Source organism: Pleurodeles waltl, chromosome 4_1 (genome assembly GCF_031143425.1).
Source record: "Pleurodeles waltl isolate 20211129_DDA chromosome 4_1, aPleWal1.hap1.20221129, whole genome shotgun sequence".
In the NCBI taxonomy this organism is placed as follows: Eukaryota; Metazoa; Chordata; class Amphibia; order Caudata; family Salamandridae; genus Pleurodeles; species Pleurodeles waltl.
Genome location: NC_090442.1, coordinates 76,452,778 through 76,469,485, shown reverse-complemented (window position 1 = coordinate 76,469,485; position 16,708 = coordinate 76,452,778). Strand labels below are relative to the sequence as shown.

General features: G+C 40.8%; 8 non-coding genes across 8 annotated transcripts; all 8 read left to right on the top strand.

The window, feature by feature from the left end:
* Positions 1 to 969: 969 nt before the first annotated feature.
* Positions 970 to 1,041, top strand: TRNAC-GCA (transfer RNA cysteine (anticodon GCA)). The gene has a single exon. It is a non-coding gene; the product is annotated as a tRNA-Cys (tRNA).
* A 2,102-nt stretch (positions 1,042 to 3,143) lies between these two features.
* TRNAY-GUA (transfer RNA tyrosine (anticodon GUA)) lies at positions 3,144 to 3,215 on the top strand. Its single transcript has one exon. It is a non-coding gene; the product is annotated as a tRNA-Tyr (tRNA).
* A 2,092-nt stretch (positions 3,216 to 5,307) lies between these two features.
* Positions 5,308 to 5,379, top strand: TRNAC-GCA (transfer RNA cysteine (anticodon GCA)). The gene has a single exon. It is a non-coding gene; the product is annotated as a tRNA-Cys (tRNA).
* Positions 5,380 to 7,471: 2,092 nt separating this feature from the next.
* Positions 7,472 to 7,543, top strand: TRNAC-GCA (transfer RNA cysteine (anticodon GCA)). The gene has a single exon. It is a non-coding gene; the product is annotated as a tRNA-Cys (tRNA).
* Positions 7,544 to 9,635: 2,092 nt separating this feature from the next.
* On the top strand, positions 9,636 to 9,707 carry TRNAC-GCA (transfer RNA cysteine (anticodon GCA)). Its single transcript has one exon. It is a non-coding gene; the product is annotated as a tRNA-Cys (tRNA).
* Positions 9,708 to 11,799: 2,092 nt separating this feature from the next.
* On the top strand, positions 11,800 to 11,871 carry TRNAC-GCA (transfer RNA cysteine (anticodon GCA)). Its single transcript has one exon. It is a non-coding gene; the product is annotated as a tRNA-Cys (tRNA).
* A 2,092-nt stretch (positions 11,872 to 13,963) lies between these two features.
* On the top strand, positions 13,964 to 14,035 carry TRNAC-GCA (transfer RNA cysteine (anticodon GCA)). The gene has a single exon. It is a non-coding gene; the product is annotated as a tRNA-Cys (tRNA).
* A 2,092-nt stretch (positions 14,036 to 16,127) lies between these two features.
* Positions 16,128 to 16,199, top strand: TRNAC-GCA (transfer RNA cysteine (anticodon GCA)). Its single transcript has one exon. It is a non-coding gene; the product is annotated as a tRNA-Cys (tRNA).
* Positions 16,200 to 16,708: the final 509 nt, after the last annotated feature.

Below are 16,708 nucleotides of genomic sequence, written 5' to 3'. Positions count from 1 at the left end.
TTTAAAAGACATCTATGTGAACTTGCATCGATTAGAAGAGATAGTGACTGTGTGAGAGTTGTATGGTACTGCTAACCAAAGCACTGTTAAAAAGAAGTCTTTCCTCACTAGAGTTGTGTTCTGTCAATGTCTGAGGCAGTGGATTTTTAAATGAGCTAGGAGGCTTAGACTGGCTGAGTCACTGACAGCTTTGCACACTTACTGCAGAGAGTGAGCAGACGAGAGACTAAGACTGAAATTTAGGGCACAGAGTGATTGCAGAAGAGAGTAAGACTCACTCTCACTTCCAGCATGGTGAGTAGACAAGAGAGTAAGCTAGTCCCACAGCTGGAATCCCAGAGTAGGTATAACTCAGTGCTAGTCAGAGTCCATGGTATTATATGTGACGTCTGCACTCTACAGCCTGCTGCTCGCAGTAATAAGGTGTGTGTGAAGGCATATTTCAGGAAAAGAGGATGTGTATAGCTCAGCAGTAAAGTATGTGACTGCAGATCAAGAGGTCCCCAGTTCAAGTCTTGCTTCCCACTTCTCCTTTTAAGGAACAAAAAAAAAATTCTCTGTTACTTATTTCAATTTCTGGAGATTTCTTGAAAGTATGTCACAGAAAAACCACTAATTAAAAAGAGTTTTAGGTTTTATCTGCGTCCGTAAGAGGGTTGTGTGAAAGGACCAGCAGCCGGTCTCCATAGCAGACCCTGTGACTAGTGAAGCAAGAGTAAGCTTGAGAGTGAATTGGCACCCTTGGCCTAGGACCTGCTGTCATGCTATGTATTTTGGTGTGAATAGTGAAGCATCAGGTGTGTTGAGTGTGTCCATCAGCTTGTAGCCAGGGGCATGAGTCAGGCTGTGTCCCAGACCCTGTGACTAATAAATCAGCAGGTGGTATAGAGAGCCTATAAAAGAGGAAGCCGTTCTGATGAGATCCACAGCAGCAGTTTCTAGTCCATCCACTTCCAGATAGTACAACAAGGGGGTATAGCTCAGTGGTAGAGCATTTGACTGCAAATCAAGAGGTCCCTGGTTCAAATCCGGGTGCCCCCTTAATACTTTAAAGAAGCTGTCAATTTCTTTCTGTATCGCTTTTTTCAATTCTTGGGGATTTTTTGAAAGTATGTCACACTAAAACGACTAATTAAGCAAAATAGCTCAAAGTTTTATGTGCATCCTTATGACTCTTGTTGAAAATTAACAGTTTTCACACTCACACCCAGTAACTGCACCATGGATCAATCTGGGTGCCCCCTTCACACATGAAAGAAGCTTTCAATTTCTTTCTATATCACTTTCTACAATTCTTGGGGATTTATTGAAAGTATTTCACACTAAAACGACTATTTAAACAAAATAGCTCAAAGTTTTATGTGCATCCTTAAGACTGTTGTGCGAAAATTAACAGTTTTCACACTCACGCCCAGTAACTGCACCGTGGATCAATTCGAGTAAAACAAGAGTTCGTACATTGGCACACAGGGACAAATTGAAATTTGTGTACACAGCATGATACTGTGTACTTTAATACATCTTTCTACATTCTGTAGTGTGCAGCACACAGCTAATGTTTTACGGCATGGATTTATTAACAAGCATTGCTTCTAATAATTGAGCATATAGCAGAAATTGCAGGTGCAAAGAAAAAATACTGTACATAGGTAAACAAATCACAAGTTTCTAAATTCCACTGTATTTACCACAGCACAGCTGATTTGTTGTGCTTTAAGAAACACTGTGTGCCTGTACAGCAGCAAAGATGTGAGTGTGTGGACACTGTATGCCCGTAATGCTTTCACAAATGTCCTTATACTGTAACAGAAGTCTCTGCAGTTTTAGAACTGAGTTTGGACAGTAGCATGTGTGCTTACTGATAGTAATATGTGTAAGAAACAAATGCCTGCATGCTGTTACTTGTGTCTTTCTCCAGTAGCACACCTATTTACTGTAATTAGTATGTAAGGTAACGTCGGCTAGACAAAACTGGACCCAAATGCTGGTACACTGTGACTGGCCTGTGTACTGTTTCCAGTGTGTTTCACTAGTATCACGCCAGCTTACCGTTACTAGAATGTACAGTAAGACTGGTCCAATATGTATACCATATCAAATTGTTTTACCATAAAACAAAGATATAGCATTGTTAAAGACATTACCACGTGAGGGACACAGACATTGCATTTTAAAAGACATCTACTGTATGTGAACTTGCATCGATTAGAAGAGATAGTGACTGTGTGAGAGTTGTATGGTACTGCTAACCAAAGCACTGTTAAAAAGAAGTCTTTCCTCACTAGAGTTGTGTTCTGTCAATGTCTGAGGCAGTGGATTTTTAAATGAGCTAGGAGGCTTAGACTGGCTGAGTCACTGACAGCTTTGCACACTTACTGCAGAGAGTGAGCAGACGAGAGACTAAGACTGAAATTTAGGGCACAGAGTGATTGCAGAAGAGAGTAAGACTCACTCTCACTTCCAGCATGGTGAGTAGACAAGAGAGTAAGCTAGTCCCACAGCTGGAATCCCAGAGTAGGTATAACTCAGTGCTAGTCAGAGTCCATGGTATTATATGTGACGTCTGCACTCTACAGCCTGCTGCTCGCAGTAATAAGGTGTGTGTGAAGGCATATTTCAGGACAAGAGGATGTGTATAGCTCAGCAGTAAAGTATGTGACTGCAGATCAAGAGGTCCCCAGTTCAAGTCTTGCTTCCCACTTCTCCTTTTAAGGAACAAAAAAAAAATTCTCTGTTACTTATTTCAATTTCTGGAGATTTCTTGAAAGTATGTCACAGAAAAACCACTAATTAAAAAGAGTTTTAGGTTTTATCTGCGTCCGTAAGAGGGTTGTGTGAAAGGACCAGCAGCCGGTCTCCATAGCAGTCCCTGTGACTAGTGAAGCAAGAGTAAGCTTGAGAGTGAATTGGCACCCTTGGCCTAGGACCTGCTGTCATGCTATGTATTTTGGTGTGAATAGTGAAGCATCAGGTGTGTTGAGTGTGTCCATCAGCTTGTAGCCAGGGGCATGAGTCAGGCTGTGTCCCAGACCCTGTGACTAATAAATCAGCAGGTGGTATAGAGAGCCTATAAAAGAGGAAGCCGTTCTGATGAGATCCACAGCAGCAGTTTCTAGTCCATCCACTTCCAGATAGTACAACAAGGGGGTATAGCTCAGTGGTAGAGCGTTTGACTGTAGATCGAGAGGTCCCTGGTTCAAATCCGGGTGCCCCCTTAATACTTTAAAGAAGCTGTCAATTTCTTTCTGTATCGCTTTTTTCAATTCTTGGGGATTTTTTGAAAGTATGTCACACTAAAACGACTAATTAAGCAAAATAGCTCAAAGTTTTATGTGCATCCTTATGACTCTTTTTGAAAATTAACAGTTTTCACACTCACACCCAGTAACTGCACCATGGATCAATCTGGGTGCCCCCTTCACACATGAAAGAAGCTTTCAATTTCTTTCTATATCACTTTCTACAATTCTTGGGGATTTATTGAAAGTATTTCACACTAAAACGACTATTTAAACAAAATAGCTCAAAGTTTTATGTGCATCCTTAAGACTGTTGTGCGAAAATTAACAGTTTTCACACTCACGCCCAGTAACTGCACCATGGATCAATTCGAGTAAAACAAGAGTTCGTACATTGGCACACAGGGACAAATTGAAATTTGTGTACACAGCATGATACTGTGTACTTTAATACATCTTTCTACATTCTGTAGTGTGCAGCACACAGATAATGTTTTACGGCATGGATTTATTAACAAGCATTGCTTCTAATAATTGAGCATATAGCAGAAATTGCAGGTGCAAAGAAAAAATACATAGGTAAACAAATCACGAGTTTCTAAATTCCACTGTATTTACCACAGCCCAGCTGATTTGTTGTGCTTTAAGAAACACTGTGTGCCTGTACAGCAGCAAAGATGTGAGTGTGTGGACACTGTATGCCCGTAATGCTTTCACAAATGTCCTTATACTGTAACAGAAGTCTCTGCAGTTTTAGAACTGAGTTTGGACAGTAGCATGTGTGCTTACTGATAGTAATATGTGTAAGAAACAAATGCCTGCATGCTGTTACTTGTGTCTTTCTCCAGTAGCACACCTATTTACTGTAATTAGTATGTAAGGTAACGTCGGCTAGACAAAACTGGACCCAAATGCTGGTACACTGTGACTGGCCTGTGTACTGTTTCCAGTGTGTTTCACTAGTATCACGCCAGCTTACCGTTACTAGAATGTACAGTAAGACTGGTCCAATATGTATACCATATCAAATTGTTTTACCATAAAACAAAGATATAGCATTGTTAAAGACATTACCACGTGAGGGACACAGAAATTGCATTTTAAAAGACATCTATGTGAACTTGCATCGATTAGAAGAGATAGTGACTGTGTGAGAGTTGTATGGTACTGCTAACCAAAGCACTGTTAAAAAGAAGTCTTTCCTCACTAGAGTTGTGTTCTGTCAATGTCTGAGGCAGTGGATTTTTAAATGAGCTAGGAGGCTTAGACTGGCTGAGTCACTGACAGCTTTGCACACTTACTGCAGAGAGTGAGCAGACGAGAGACTAAGACTGAAATTTAGGGCACAGAGTGATTGCAGAAGAGAGTAAGACTCACTCTCACTTCCAGCATGGTGAGTAGACAAGAGAGTAAGCTAGTCCCACAGCTGGAATCCCAGAGTAGGTATAACTCAGTGCTAGTCAGAGTCCATGGTATTATATGTGACGTCTGCACTCTACAGCCTGCTGCTCGCAGTAATAAGGTGTGTGTGAAGGCATATTTCAGGAAAAGAGGATGTGTATAGCTCAGCAGTAAAGTATGTGACTGCAGATCAAGAGGTCCCCAGCTCAAGTCCTGCTTCCCACTTCTCCTTTTAAGGAACAAAAAAATAATTCTCTGTTACTTATTTCAATTTCTGGAGATTTCTTGAAAGTATGTCACAGAAAAACCACTAATTAAAAAGAGTTTTAGGTTTTATCTGCGTCCGTAAGAGGGTTGTGTGAAAGGACCAGCAGCCGGTCTCCATAGCAGTCCCTGTGACTAGTGAAGCAAGAGTAAGCTTGAGAGTGAATTGGCACCCTTGGCCTAGGACCTGCTGTCATGCTATGTGGTTTGGTGTGAATAGTGAAGCATCAGGTGTGTTGAGTGTGTCCATCAGCTTGTAGCCAGGGGCATGAGTCAGGCTGTGTCCCAGACCCTGTGACTAATAAATCAGCAGGTGGTATAGAGAGCCTATAAAAGAGGAAGCCGTTCTGATGAGATCCACAGCAGCAGTTTCTAGTCCATCCACTTCCAGATAGTACAACAAGGGGGTATAGCTCAGTGGTAGAGCATTTGACTGCAAATCAAGAGGTCCCTGGTTCAAATCCGGGTGCCCCCTTAATACTTTAAAGAAGCTGTCAATTTCTTTCTGTATCGCTTTTTTCAATTCTTGGGGATTTTTTGAAAGTATGTCACACTAAAACGACTAATAAAGCAAAATAGCTCAAAGTTTTATGTGCATCCTTATGACTCTTGTTGAAAATTAACAGTTTTCACACTCACACCCAGTAACTGCACCATGGATCAATCTGGGTGCCCCCTTCACACATGAAAGAAGCTTTCAATTTCTTTCTATATCACTTTCTACAATTCTTGGGGATTTATTGAAAGTATTTCACACTAAAACGACTATTTAAACAAAATAGCTCAAAGTTTTATGTGCATCCTTAAGACTGTTGTGCGAAAATTAACAGTTTTCACACTCACGCCCAGTAACTGCACCATGGATCAATTCGAGTAAAACAAGAGTTCGTACATTGGCACACAGGGACAAATTGAAATTTGTGTACACAGCATGATACTGTGTACTTTAATACATCTTTCTACATTCTGTAGTGTGCAGCACACAGATAATGTTTTACGGCATGGATTTATTAACAAGCATTGCTTCTAATAATTGAGCATATAGCAGAAATTGCAGCTGCAAAGAAAAAATACATAGGTAAACAAATCACAAGTTTCTAAATTCCACTGTATTTACCACAGCACAGCTGATTTGTTGTGCTTTAAGAAACACTGTGTGCCTGTACAGCAGCAAAGATGTGAGTGTGTGGACACTGTATGCCCGTAATGCTTTCACAAATGTCCTTATACTGTAACAGAAGTCTCTGCAGTTTTAGAACTGAGTTTGGACAGTAGCATGTGTGCTTACTGATAATAATATGTTTAAGAAACAAATGCCTGCATGCTGTTACTTGTGTCTTTCTCCAGTAGCACACCTATTTACTGTAATTAGTATGTAAGGTAACGTCGGCTAGACAAAACTGGACCCAAATGCTGGTACACTGTGACTGGCCTGTGTACTGTTTCCAGTGTGTTTCACTAGTATCACGCCAGCTTACCGTTACTAGAATGTACAGTAAGACTGGTCCAATATGTATACCATATCAAATTGTTTTACCATAAAACAAAGATATAGCATTGTTAAAGACATTACCACGTGAGGGACACAGAAATTGCATTTTAAAAGACATCTATGTGAACTTGCATCGATTAGAAGAGATAGTGACTGTGTGAGAGTTGTATGGTACTGCTAACCAAAGCACTGTTAAAAAGAAGTCGTTCCTCACTAGAGTTGTGTTCTGTCAATGTCTGAGGCAGTGGATTTTTAAATGAGCTAGGAGGCTTAGACTGGCTGAGTCACTGACAGCTTTGCACACTTACTGCAGAGAGTGAGCAGACGAGAGACTAAGACTGAAATTTAGGGCACAGAGTGATTGCAGAAGAGAGTAAGACTCACTCTCACTTCCAGCATGGTGAGTAGACAAGAGAGTAAGCTAGTCCCACAGCTGGAATCCCAGAGTAGGTATAACTCAGTGCTAGTCAGAGTCCATGGTATTATATGTGACGTCTGCACTCTACAGCCTGCTGCTCGCAGTAATAAGGTGTGTGTGAAGGCATATTTCAGGAAAAGAGGATGTGTATAGCTCAGCAGTAAAGTATGTGACTGCAGATCAAGAGGTCCCCAGTTCAAGTCTTGCTTCCCACTTCTCCTTTTAAGGAACAAAAACAAAAATCTCTGTTACTTATTTCAATTTCTGGAGATTTCTTGAAAGTATGTCACCGAAAAACCACTAATTAAAAAGAGTTTTAGGTTTTATCTGCGTCCGTAAGAGGGTTGTGTGAAAGGACCAGCAGCCGGTCTCCATAGCAGTCCCTGTGACTAGTGAAGCAAGAGTAAGCTTGAGAGTGAATTGGCACCCTTGGCCTAGGACCTGCTGTCATGCTATGTATTTTGGTGTGAATAGTGAAGCATCAGGTGTGTTGAGTGTGTCCATCAGCTTGTAGCCAGGGGCATGAGTCAGGCTGTGTCCCAGACCCTGTGACTAATAAATCAGCAGGTGGTATAGAGAGCCTATAAAAGAGGAAGCCGTTCTGATGAGATCCACAGCAGCAGTTTCTAGTCCATCCACTTCCAGATAGTACAACAAGGGGGTATAGATCAGTGGTAGAGCGTTTGACTGCAGATCAAGAGGTCCCTGGTTCAAATCCGGGTGCCCCCTTAATACTTTAAAGAAGCTGTCAATTTCTTTCTGTATCGCTTTTTTCAATTCTTGGGGATTTTTTGAAAGTATGTCACACTAAAACGACTAATTAAGCAAAATAGCTCAAAGTTTTATGTGCATCCTTATGACTCTTTTTGAAAATTAACAGTTTTCACACTCACACCCAGTAACTGCACCATGGATCAATCTGGGTGCCCCCTTCACACATGAAAGAAGCTTTCAATTTCTTTCTATATCACTTTCTACAATTCTTGGGGATTTATTGAAAGTATTTCACACTAAAACGACTATTTAAACAAAATAGCTCAAAGTTTTATGTGCATCCTTAAGACTGTTGTGCGAAAATTAACAGTTTTCACACTCACGCCCAGTAACTGCACCATGGATCAATTCGAGTAAAACAAGAGTTCGTACATTGGCACACAGGGACAAATTGAAATTTGTGTACACAGCATGATACTGTGTACTTTAATACATCTTTCTACATTCTGTAGTGTGCAGCACACAGCTAATGTTTTACGGCATGGATTTATTAACAAGCATTGCTTCTAATAATTGAGCATATAGCAGAAATTGCAGGTGCAAAGAAAAAATACATAGGTAAACAAATCACAAGTTTCTAAATTCCACTGTATTTACCACAGCACAGCTGATTTGTTGTGCTTTAAGAAACACTGTGTGCCTGTACAGCAGCAAAGATGTGAGTGTGTGGACACTGTATGCCCGTAATGCTTTCACAAATGTCCTTATACTGTAACAGAAGTCTCTGCAGTTTTCGAACTGAGTTTGGACAGTAGCATGTGTGCTTACTGATAGTAATATGTGTAAGAAACAAATGCCTGCATGCTGTTACTTGTGTCTTTCTCCAGTAGCACACCTATTTACTGTAATTAGTATGTAAGGTAACGTCGGCTAGACAAAACTGGACCCAAATGCTGGTACACTGTGACTGGCCTGTGTACTGTTTCCAGTGTGTTTCACTAGTATCACGCCAGCTTACCGTTACTAGAATGTACAGTAAGACTGGTCCAATATGTATACCATATCAAATTGTTTTACCATAAAACAAAGATATAGCATTGTTAAAGACATTACCACGTGAGGGACACAGAAATTGCATTTTAAAAGACATCTATGTGAACTTGCATCGATTAGAAGAGATAGTGACTGTGTGAGAGTTGTATGGTACTGCTAACCAAAGCACTGTTAAAAAGAAGTCTTTCCTCACTAGAGTTGTGTTCTGTCAATGTCTGAGGCAGTGGATTTTTAAATGAGCTAGGAGGCTTAGACTGGCTGAGTCACTGACAGCTTTGCACACTTACTGCAGAGAGTGAGCAGACGAGAGACTAAGACTGAAATTTAGGGCACAGAGTGATTGCAGAAGAGAGTAAGACTCACTCTCACTTCCAGCATGGTGAGTAGACAAGAGAGTAAGCTAGTCCCACAGCTGGAATCCCAGAGTAGGTATAACTCAGTGCTAGTCAGAGTCCATGGTATTATATGTGACATCTGCACTCTACAGCCTGCTGCTCGCAGTAATAAGGTGTGTGTGAAGGCATATTTCAGGAAAAGAGGATGTGTATAGCTCAGCAGTAAAGTATGTGACTGCAGATCAAGAGGTCCCCAGTTCAAGTCTTGCTTCCCACTTCTCCTTTTAAGGAACAAAAACAAAAATCTCTGTTACTTATTTCAATTTCTGGAGATTTCTTGAAAGTATGTCACCGAAAAACCACTAATTAAAAAGAGTTTTAGGTTTTATCTGCGTCCGTAAGAGGGTTGTGTGAAAGGACCAGCAGCCGGTCTCCATAGCAGTCCCTGTGACTAGTGAAGCAAGAGTAAGCTTGAGAGTGAATTGGCACCCTTGGCCTAGGACCTGCTGTCATGCTATGTATTTTGGTGTGAATAGTGAAGCATCAGGTGTGTTGAGTGTGTCCATCAGCTTGTAGCCAGGGGCATGAGTCAGGCTGTGTCCCAGACCCTGTGACTAATAAATCAGCAGGTGGTATAGAGAGCCTATAAAAGAGGAAGCCGTTCTGATGAGATCCACAGCAGCAGTTTCTAGTCCATCCACTTCCAGATAGTACAACAAGGGGGTATAGCTCAGTGGTAGAGCGTTTGACTGCAGATCAAGAGGTCCCTGGTTCAAATCCGGGTGCCCCCTTAATACTTTAAAGAAGCTGTCAATTTCTTTCTGTATCGCTTTTTTCAATTCTTGGGGATTTTTTGAAAGTATGTCACACTAAAACGACTAATTAAGCAAAATAGCTCAAAGTTTTATGTGCATCCTTATGACTCTTTTTGAAAATTAACAGTTTTCACACTCACACCCAGTAACTGCACCATGGATCAATCTGGGTGCCCCCTTCACACATGAAAGAAGCTTTCAATTTCTTTCTATATCACTTTCTACAATTCTTGGGGATTTATTGAAAGTATTTCACACTAAAACGACTATTTAAACAAAATAGCTCAAAGTTTTATGTGCATCCTTAAGACTGTTGTGCGAAAATTAACAGTTTTCACACTCACGCCCAGTAACTGCACCATGGATCAATTCGAGTAAAACAAGAGTTCGTACATTGGCACACAGGGACAAATTGAAATTTGTGTACACAGCATGATACTGTGTACTTTAATACATCTTTCTACATTCTGTAGTGTGCAGCACACAGCTAATGTTTTACGGCATGGATTTATTAACAAGCATTGCTTCTAATAATTGAGCATATAGCAGAAATTGCAGGTGCAAAGAAAAAATACATAGGTAAACAAATCACAAGTTTCTAAATTCCACTGTATTTACCACAGCACAGCTGATTTGTTGTGCTTTAAGAAACACTGTGTGCCTGTACAGCAGCAAAGATGTGAGTGTGTGGACACTGTATGCCCGTAATGCTTTCACAAATGTCCTTATACTGTAACAGAAGTCTCTGCAGTTTTAGAACTGAGTTTGGACAGTAGCATGTGTGCTTACTGATAGTAATATGTGTAAGAAACAAATGCCTGCATGCTGTTACTTGTGTCTTTCTCCAGTAGCACACCTATTTACTGTAATTAGTATGTAAGGTAACGTCGGCTAGACAAAACTGGACCCAAATGCTGGTACACTGTGACTGGCCTGTGTACTGTTTCCAGTGTGTTTCACTAGTATCACGCCAGCTTACCGTTACTAGAATGTACAGTAAGACTGGTCCAATATGTATACCATATCAAATTGTTTTACCATAAAACAAAGATATAGCATTGTTAAAGACATTACCACGTGAGGGACACAGACATTGCATTTTAAAAGACATCTATGTGAACTTGCATCGATTAGAAGAGATAGTGACTGTGTGAGAGTTGTATGGTACTGCTAACCAAAGCACTGTTAAAAAGAAGTCTTTCCTCACTAGAGTTGTGTTCTGTCAATGTCTGAGGCAGTGGATTTTTAAATGAGCTAGGAGGCTTAGACTGGCTGAGTCACTGACAGCTTTGCACACTTACTGCAGAGAGTGAGCAGACGAGAGACTAAGACTGAAATTTAGGGCACAGAGTGATTGCAGAAGAGAGTAAGACTCACTCTCCCTTCCAGCATGGTGAGTAGACAAGAGAGTAAGCTAGTCCCACAGCTGGAATCCCAGAGTAGGTATAACTCAGTGCTAGTCAGAGTCCATGGTATTATATGTGACGTCTGCACTCTACAGCCTGCTGCTCGCAGTAATAAGGTGTGTGTGAAGGCATACTTCAGGAAAAGAGGATGTGTATAGCTCAGCAGTAAAGTATGTGACTGCAGATCAAGAGGTCCCCAGTTCAAGTCTTGCTTCCCACTTCTCCTTTTAAGGAACAAAAAAAAAATTCTCTGTTACTTATTTCAATTTCTGGAGATTTCTTGAAAGTATGTCACAGAAAAACCACTAATTAAAAAGAGTTTTAGGTTTTATCTGCGTCCGTAAGAGGGTTGTGTGAAAGGACCAGCAGCCGGTCTCCATAGCAGTCCCTGTGACTAGTGAAGCAAGAGTAAGCTTGAGAGTGAATTGGCACCCTTGGCCTAGGACCTGCTGTCATGCTATGTATTTTGGTGTGAATAGTGAAGCATCAGGTGTGTTGAGTGTGTCCATCAGCTTGTAGCCAGGGGCATGAGTCAGGCTGTGTCCCAGACCCTGTGACTAATAAATCAGCAGGTGGTATAGAGAGCCTATAAAAGAAGAAGCCGTTCTGATGAGATCCACAGCAGCAGTTTCTAGTCCATCCACTTCCAGATAGTACAACAAGGGGGTATAGCTCAGTGGTAGAGCGTTTGACTGCAGATCGAGAGGTCCCTGGTTCAAATCCGGGTGCCCCCTTAATACTTTAAAGAAGCTGTCAATTTCTTTCTGTATTGCTTTTTTCAATTCTTGGGGATTTTTTGAAAGTATGTCACACTAAAACGACTAATTAAGCAAAATAGCTAAAAGTTTTCTGTGCATCCTTATGACTCTTTTTGAAAATTAACAGTTTTCACACTCACACCCAGTAACTGCACCATGGATCAATCTGGGTGCCCCCTTCACACATGAAAGAAGCTTTCAATTTATTTCTATATCACTTTCTACAATTCTTGGGGATTTATTGAAAGTATTTCACACTAAAACGACTATTTAAACAAAATAGCTCAAAGTTTTATGTGAATCCTTAAGACTGTTGTGCGAAAATTAACAGTTTTCACACTCACGCCCAGTAACTGCACCATGGATCAATTCGAGTAAAACAAGAGTTCGTACATTGGCACACAGGGACAAATTGAAATTTGTGTACACAGCATGATACTGTGTACTTTAATACATCTTTCTACATTCTGTAGTGTGCAGCACACAGATAATGTTTTACGGCATGGATTTATTAACAAGCATTGCTTCTAATAATTGAGCATATAGCAGAAATTGCAGGTGCAAAGAAAAAATACATAGGTAAACAAATCACAAGTTTCTAAATTCCACTGTATTTACCACAGCACAGCTGATTTGTTGTGCTTTAAGAAACACTGTGTGCCTGTACAGCAGCAAAGATGTGAGTGTGTGGACACTGTATGCCCGTAATGCTTTCACAAATGTCCTTATACTGTAACAGAAGTCTCTGCAGTTTTAGAACTGAGTTTGGACAGTAGCATGTGTGCTTACTGATAGTAATATGTGTAAGAAACAAATGCCTGCATGCTGTTACTTGTGTCTTTCTCCAGTAGCACACCTATTTACTGTAATTAGTATGTAAGGTAACGTCGGCTAGACAAAACTGGACCCAAATGCTGGTACACTGTGACTGGCCTGTGTACTGTTTCCAGTGTGTTTCACTAGTATCACGCCAGCTTACCGTTACTAGAATGTACAGTAAGACTGGTCCAATATGTATACCATATCAAATTGTTTTACCATAAAACAAAGATATAGCATTGTTAAAGACATTACCACGTGAGGGACACAGAAATTGCATTTTAAAAGACATCTATGTGAACTTGCATCGATTAGAAGAGATAGTGACTGTGTGAGAGTTGTATGGTACTGCTTACCAAAGCACTGTTAAAAAGAAGTCTTTCCTCACTAGAGTTGTGTTCTGTCAATGTCTGAGGCAGTGGATTTTTAAATGAGCTAGGAGGCTTAGACTGGCTGAGTCACTGACAGCTTTGCACACTTACTGCAGAGAGTGAGCAGACGAGAGACTAAGACTGAAATTTAGGGCACAGAGTGATTGCAGAAGAGAGTAAGACTCACTCTCACTTCCAGCATGGTGAGTAGACAAGAGAGTAAGCTAGTCCCACAGCTGGAATCCCAGAGTAGGTATAACTCAGTGCTAGTCAGAGTCCATGGTATTATATGTGACGTCTGCACTCTACAGCCTGCTGCTCGCAGTAATAAGGTGTGTGTGAAGGCATATTTCAGGAAAAGAGGATGTGTATAGCTCAGCCGTAAAGTATGTGACTGCAGATCAAGAGGTCCCCAGTTCAAGTCTTGCTTCCCACTTCTCCTTTTAAGGAACAAAAACAAAAATCTCTGTTACTTATTTCAATTTCTGGAGATTTCTTGAAAGTATGTCACCGAAAAACCACTAATTAAAAAGAGTTTTAGGTTTTATCTGCGTCCGTAAGAGGGTTGTGTGAAAGGACCAGCAGCCGGTCTCCATAGCAGTCCCTGTGACTAGTGAAGCAAGAGTAAGCTTGAGAGTGAATTGGCACCCTTGGCCTAGGACCTGCTGTCATGCTATGTATTTTGGTGTGAATAGTGAAGCATCAGGTGTGTTGAGTGTGTCCATCAGCTTGTAGCCAGGGGCATGAGTCAGGCTGTGTCCCAGACCCTGTGACTAATAAATCAGCAGGTGGTATAGAGAGCCTATAAAAGAAGAAGCCGTTCTGATGAGATCCACAGCAGCAGTTTCTAGTCCATCCACTTCCAGATAGTACAACAAGGGGGTATAGCTCAGTGGTAGAGCGTTTGACTGCAGATCGAGAGGTCCCTGGTTCAAATCCGGGTGCCCCCTTAATACTTTAAAGAAGCTGTCAATTTCTTTCTGTATTGCTTTTTTCAATTCTTGGGGATTTTTTGAAAGTATGTCACACTAAAACGACTAATTAAGCAAAATAGCTAAAAGTTTTCTGTGCATCCTTATGACTCTTTTTGAAAATTAACAGTTTTCACACTCACACCCAGTAACTGCACCATGGATCAATCTGGGTGCCCCCTTCACACATGAAAGAAGCTTTCAATTTATTTCTATATCACTTTCTACAATTCTTGGGGATTTATTGAAAGTATTTCACACTAAAACGACTATTTAAACAAAATAGCTCAAAGTTTTATGTGAATCCTTAAGACTGTTGTGCGAAAATTAACAGTTTTCACACTCACGCCCAGTAACTGCACCATGGATCAATTCGAGTAAAACAAGAGTTCGTACATTGGCACACAGGGACAAATTGAAATTTGTGTACACAGCATGATACTGTGTACTTTAATACATCTTTCTACATTCTGTAGTGTGCAGCACACAGATAATGTTTTACGGCATGGATTTATTAACAAGCATTGCTTCTAATAATTGAGCATATAGCAGAAATTGCAGGTGCAAAGAAAAAATACATGGGTAAACAAATCACAAGTTTCTAAATTCCACTGTATTTACCACAGCACAGCTGATTTGTTGTGCTTTAAGAAACACTGTGTGCCTGTACAGCAGCAAAGATGTGAGTGTGTGGACACTGTATGCCCGTAATGCTTTCACAAATGTCCTTATACTGTAACAGAAGTCTCTGCAGTTTTAGAACTGAGTTTGGACAGTAGCATGTGTGCTTACTGATAGTAATATGTGTAAGAAACAAATGCCTGCATGCTGTTACTTGTGTCTTTCTCCAGTAGCACACCTATTTACTGTAATTAGTATGTAAGGTAACGTCGGCTAGACAAAACTGGACCCAAATGCTGGTACACTGTGACTGGCCTGTGTACTGTTTCCAGTGTGTTTCACTAGTATCACGCCAGCTTACCGTTACTAGAATGTACAGTAAGACTGGTCCAATATGTATACCATATCAAATTGTTTTACCATAAAACAAAGATATAGCATTGTTAAAGACATTACCACGTGAGGGACACAGAAATTGCATTTTAAAAGACATCTATGTGAACTTGCATCGATTAGAAGAGATAGTGACTGTGTGAGAGTTGTATGGTACTGCTAACCAAAGCACTGTTAAAAAGAAGTCTTTCCTCACTAGAGTTGTGTTCTGTCAATGTCTGAGGCAGTGGATTTTTAAATGAGCTAGGAGGCTTAGACTGGCTGAGTCACTGACAGCTTTGCACACTTACTGCAGAGAGTGAGCAGACGAGAGACTAAGACTGAAATTTAGGGCACAGAGTGATTGCAGAAGAGAGTAAGACTCACTCTCACTTCCAGCATGGTGAGTAGACAAGAGAGTAAGCTAGTCCCACAGCTGGAATCCCAGAGTAGGTATAACTCAGTGCTAGTCAGAGTCCATGGTATTATATGTGACGTCTGCACTCTACAGCCTGCTGCTCGCAGTAATAAGGTGTGTGTGAAGGCATATTTCAGGAAAAGAGGATGTGTATAGCTCAGCCGTAAAGTATGTGACTGCAGATCAAGAGGTCCCCAGTTCAAGTCTTGCTTCCCACTTCTCCTTTTAAGGAACAAAAACAAAAATCTCTGTTACTTATTTCAATTTCTGGAGATTTCTTGAAAGTATGTCACCGAAAAACCACTAATTAAAAAGAGTTTTAGGTTTTATCTGCGTCCGTAACAGGGTTGTGTGAAAGGACCAGCAGCCGGTCTCCATAGCAGTCCCTGTGACTAGTGAAGCAAGAGTAAGCTTGAGAGTGAATTGGCACCCTTGGCCTAGGACCTGCTGTCATGCTATGTATTTTGGTGTGAATAGTGAAGCATCAGGTGTGTTGAGTGTGTCCATCAGCTTGTAGCCAGGGGCATGAGTCAGGCTGTGTCCCAGACCCTGTGACTAATAAATCAGCAGGTGGTATAGAGAGCCTATAAAAGAGGAAGCCGTTCTGATGAGATCCACAGCAGCAGTTTCTAGTCCATCCACTTCCAGATAGTACAACAAGGGGGTATAGCTCAGTGGTAGAGCGTTTGACTGCAGATCAAGAGGTCCCTGGTTCAAATCCGGGTGCCCCCTTAATACTTTAAAGAAGCTGTCAATTTCTTTCTGTATCGCTTTTTTCAATTCTTGGGGATTTTTTGAAAGTATGTCACACTAAAACGACTAATTAAGCAAAATAGCTCAAAGTTTTATGTGCATCCTTATGACTCTTTTTGAAAATTAACAGTTTTCACACTCACACCCAGTAACTGCACCATGGATCAATCTGGGTGCCCCCTTCACACATGAAAGAAGCTTTCAATTTCTTTCTATATCACTTTCTACAATTCTTGGGGATTTATTGAAAGTATTTCACACTAAAACGACTATTTAAACAAAATAGCTCAAAGTTTTATGTGCATCCTTAAGACTGTTGTGCGAAAATTAACAGTTTTCACACTCACGCCCAGTAACTGCACCATGGATCAATTCGAGTAAAACAAGAGTTCGTACATTGGCACACAGGGACAAATTGAAATTTGTGTACACAGCATGATACTGTGTACTTTAATACATCTTTCTACATTCTGTAGTGTGCAGCACAC